General features: G+C 41.3%; 1 long non-coding RNA gene across 1 annotated transcript in view; it reads left to right on the top strand.

Annotated features, from left to right (window-relative positions):
- Nucleotides 1-4,438, top strand: part of LOC134459386 (uncharacterized) — a 5,170-nt gene extending 732 nt beyond the window's left edge. The window contains exons 2-4 of the long non-coding RNA XR_010036844.1: nucleotides 1,901-1,983; nucleotides 3,048-3,109; nucleotides 4,402-4,438. This is a non-coding gene — a long non-coding RNA (uncharacterized LOC134459386). The remainder of the gene's footprint in view (nucleotides 1-1,900; nucleotides 1,984-3,047; nucleotides 3,110-4,401) is intronic.
- Nucleotides 4,439-5,168: the final 730 nt, after the last annotated feature.

Below are 5,168 nucleotides of genomic sequence, written 5' to 3'. Positions count from 1 at the left end.
TAAACTCACTGCATTTAAAAAAAAAAAAAAAAAAACAGGCATTTTGTGCATGAATAACNTGCAATGCTGCACGTGAGCTCTCTACCCGCGGTGATTCTGGAAAACAAACATGGCGGCGACTCGCTTTACTACCTTAAGAATGTGTTAATCCGACGCTAGATTTCTTAACTGTTGAAAATCGAAGGCAGAAATCAACATTGTAGTGTCTAAATATGAGGTCGATTGGTCTATTTGTGGCGTACATCACGATGGGCCGAGTTGTTGGCCTCACGTGTGTTAGTTAGCCTGTGGCTAGGCTACGTCTCGCCTACGTTAGCATTCGGTTTAGTTCCTCATTCACCAATCAGATTTCGTCATTTCCTTAGCTAGAAGCTAGTGAAGACTGCCTCACCCATGTCAAAGCTGAAAGAAACTAGACGGATATAGCTCCCAGCTTATTGTGTTTTTCGTAATATGTTCAGGTTTCAGCTGCTAGTGAGGACTTATTGTGGGTGATTAGCCCCAGCCCTATAGGGGAACCCCAGTCTCCACTGTCTGAACAGCGCCCCTAATGCAAATCCATTGAACTGCTGCCAAATTTTATATAATGGGGCGATTAGGATGTGGAGCAGCTATAGGTAGAAGGGCTATGATGAGGCTTCGGGAGAGAGGTTTACTAACGTTCCATGCCACACTCTGATAGTTGGCCTCTGTTACAATAGCAACCAAGGCCGTAGCCAGGGTTTTGAATTTAGGGAGGTCCATGATGTGCGCGCATAGTGGGCCTAAAATCTTTACTATTAAAAGTAAGCCTAGAATATGTCATTTTTGTCATTTCTTTTCAAAATGCATACCCCTTCACAAATGTCATGTTTTCATGAATATTCACTGGAATAAACTAACATCTACTGGTCTGACCAAGTAGAGAAACTTATGGATGCATGGAAAATGTAGATTTCCAAAACATATTTTGATTAGGCATACTCAGAAATTGATGGTGATGATAAATGGAAAAAAATAACAATTGTGAATGGGCAGCACACATTTTGGAAATTACTAATAAAACATACTCTACCTGTAATTAATATTGATATTGATTAATTGATATTACAAGGACACTGTGCTTGGAGTGCCTGGATGAACTTCTCTCTTTTAATTGATATTAATATTGATAGGTATGAGGGTGAATAGTAGCCTTTGCAAGTGTTTAGTACATGCAAAGGCAATTTGGCAGGGGTAGACAAACTAACTAATATAATAAATGCAGTTCGAAATCAGCTTTTGGTATACAGCCAATCAAATGTATGGGCTATATTGATTTCATAAACTGAATGTGACAAATCGTCCCCAGTTCAAGATAGCCTACATGTGCATTGCTAATCAGGCTACAGCAATTTAGGTGCTGCCTTTCAAAAGGGCACCTATGCTTCTCTGCTTCCTTACTGATGAAACGAACATGACACCGACTTGACATGTATATCATTCGAAATAGCACAAGCTAAGCTTTTCGTCAGTATATGACATTCACCTGTGTGCTATACCATTGGAAAGAGCAGAAAGAGCATTTTCCAATGATACCACTCACTCACCCATACACGAAAGCAATGTCAATACAAACATCAATTGAAATGTCTAAAAGCGGAGATTTAAAAAATACTTTCCCTGAAAAGTTAAGGAGGTCCAGACCTCCCTGACCTCAATGCTGGCTATGGCCATGATAGCAATACCCATAGAGGGGGGCCTTTCTTGTTGTCTTACCCAGGGGCCCATGGAGTCATAATCCAGCCCTGAGCATTCATGCTGTAACAAAAAAAAAAAACAGGATTCACATGAAATTCCAGAACAGAAACGAACAAACTCAATGACCCCCTACTGCATTTTATTCACGTCATCACCATGTTTTTGTTGTCTGTGTTTGCAGGGGTGTACATGGCCACATGGTGGGCTCCCGGCCTTGGGCCTGGGCCGAGAACAACATTGAGAAACTCATGGCCGACGTTGTAGGTAATGCCCACTTCTCCTTTCAGAAAAAGTATCTTCATAGACACAACTTCATCCTGTCCGTATATATAGACTAGCAAGTTGGTGCATCGTTCTTGCCCAAGGTTGCAAGATGGCATCATGTCTGTTTATTTTCCGGTATTAGCACGAACAGGGATGTAGCAAAAAAACATGAGGTTGTTAAAATGCATATTTATAAAGTGTAAAGCTAGACGTGAGGGGTGAGATGGGAGAGTATTTTTGGGTTGTGGGAACTTGAAGCCAGGTATCTCTTACAACTCCATGCTTAATATTTACAGATGTAGCTCTCCCTGTACACAGCAGTTTTTTTTGTGGAGAAGTATTCATCATTTTTATAGTGATGCATTATGCACTAGGGAAGGCATTTGGGATAAGGAAGTGTATCGTTTGAGATAGAAGCTAAGCACAGACACTGTCCAAACAGCATCAATGTTTCATCAGTGCTGTATGAGGATCAGATGGATAAGTGAAGCAATTAATAATGGCAATGGCAAGTTTGCACTAATGGAGTCTGACAGAAGTAAACGCTGCAACAACATCCTACTGACAGAATCTGTGATGATGGTGATTATGGTGATAAGAATGCGTACACATTTTTCTTATTTAATACCTCATGGAAGGAAAGGAAGGATAATTTCTTGCCGAACAGAGTACTGACTTTCTGAAAGTGGAAAAGAAACCTTTAACAGAAGACGCAAGATATTTAGTCACACAACAATGATGATGTTATGTCGTCTGTATAGTTACATGTGAACACTTTACATTTTGAACATGTATGTGCACTACGATCCTTGGTCAAAATTTAAAAGGTCCAAGCTTTTGGTTGACAGAACGGCAGAGATGAGATTCTATAAAATGCATTCCTCATCTAAACTGGATACTTGCTAAATAGACCTATGTAGTCACTGCACATGTTTTTGTAGAGTTGAGGTGACTAACACAGAGTTGCAAGTGTTACTACTGATGATAATTGTTTACAAGTTATTCTGTAAACGCTTACTGTAGGTTACACTGTACACAGTGTCATGTCATCATAATCATCGCAGGAGCTAAAGAAGAAGAGGTTGCCCTCATGAACGGCTTGACGGTCAACCTTCACCTGTTACTGGTAACATCCTCCACCTCACCTACAGCACTGCCACCACCAGGCCTGGAGTGGTAATCTGGCATGCAGGGCATTTCACAGGCGGTCGATTCTGGGTTTCCTTTGCATTTTTTTAGAGCTTGGTCCACAATTTAGAGGTCCCAGGCTTGGCCTGGCCACCACTTATTGATTAAATACTACTACTACTACTACTACTACTACTACTACTTATGATATTTATTGTTTAGATAAGCTATATCTAGCTGCCTGTTTTAGTCAGGCCAAGAGCAATGTAAATGTCTTTTCTGATCTCCAGGAAAATGAGGAACTCCACCCACTTAAGGGCTCTGCATACTTCACGTGCGCATTTTGTCGTGTGTGGCGCGAGAACCATTAATGACGTCATCACTTGCGACAGACTATTCATACTTCAGAAGGCTTTCGCTCGCATTGTCGGAAGTGCCCTCTGCTGTTCATAAGAGAAAAGGCAGTATTTTTCGCAACTCGCAGCGTGAGTTCTACTGATGTATAAAACAGAAAGCCAAACACGGCTGCTGTAGGGCTCATGAGAGAAACGGCAGCGTGAGTTCTACGGATGTATAAAATAGAAAGCCAAACACGGCTGCTGTAGGGCTACTGAACGTCTGACTTGTGACTTACCACATTGAAACATATATTTTTTTTGTTGTAGCCTACATTGCCAGATCATTCCAAGACCATGTGAGAGCATTGTTCTGGCGGCAGAATTTTTAAATATATCGCCGAACACAACGTGCTTCTGAACAAAGTAAACAATTGTTTCACTGAACAACATTTAAGAGAGAAGATAAAATAACTCTCTATGACATTTTATTATCCTCAAAATGGTGCAGGATCCATTATGTAGTAGCCTACAGTAGTTGTAGCCTCTCTTCGCAACTCCTGCTTTGTCTGCCTACCTGCATGGTCGCTGGTGGCACACGACATGTTACAAAAAATGTGGGGTGCACGACGTCGCGACACGGCAGCTCGCGCCACGGCGTGTGACGTCATTTTGGGTCACGTGATGGCGCGAGTGAGGTCGCGAGTGGGGTCGGGAGTGAAGTATGAAGGAGACTTACACCAGTCACGCCAAGTATGAATCCCCCTTTAGTCGGAAACCAGTAAGCAAACCTAGGGAGGCGGGTCAACCATGTCGCTTGGGAAACGTTAATTGTTATGCTCTTGGTCAGACCAAGTCTCGAAGAGATTTGAAAGTCGATGATTATCAGGCTAGTATGTAGCTACCTGTTGTACAGTACATTAACCTCTGGCTGTATTTTCCTGTCTGCCCATAGCTCTCTTTTTACAAACCCACTGCAGAACGGCACAGAAGACAAGGCTTTTCCATCTGACCATGTAAGCAACCATTTCACTTCACGGCTATATGCAGCACTTTATGTGCCAGATGATTGAAGGATGTGTGGTTTGGTGCACATTTTAGTAAAGCATACACTACAATATAGTACTTGTGAAAGCTAAGAAATGACTTGATTGTTTATTGTTATCAATGGTTCGTGACAGTGCATTTCTGCACAGTCTGCGCAGCGCCATTTCCAGGCTATTTCCTAACCAGAATGCATCGTAACTAATTTCACATTGCGCATGTGCGCTGCTCTGACTGAATTGCGCCAAAGAACGTGACCAATGTAAGTAGAGGGAAGTTTAGGAGTAGACGGACGAAAGCTGTATCTTTAATTTTCATTTGTTCAAAAAATATACACATTCTGTGAGAAAATATACATACAAATGTACACAACCATTGTCTAGGTGCAGGATTAAGTATTCAAGTTCCAGTACAAAGAAGTTTGCGACGCCCCAATTCTTAAGACTTCTTGTAATCCATGTCACAAAATAATGTGTAACGTGGTCAAAACGTCTACTCATTCTGTGCCATGTATTACTGTACTGTAACATACTTCTCATATTCATTTATGTGTGAATATCTGAATATTTTTAATACAAAGTCACAAATTCCTATGTCCATGAACCCATATGAATACATATGAAGAAGATACCGTTTACATTGGCAATAGCATGTAAGGCCAATGGGGTTTGAAGAAAG

The sequence above is a fragment of the Engraulis encrasicolus genome, chromosome 12, assembly GCF_034702125.1.
Source record: "Engraulis encrasicolus isolate BLACKSEA-1 chromosome 12, IST_EnEncr_1.0, whole genome shotgun sequence".
NCBI lineage: Eukaryota > Metazoa > Chordata > Actinopteri > Clupeiformes > Engraulidae > Engraulis > Engraulis encrasicolus.
This window is presented reverse-complemented; position numbering and strand designations above follow the sequence as displayed.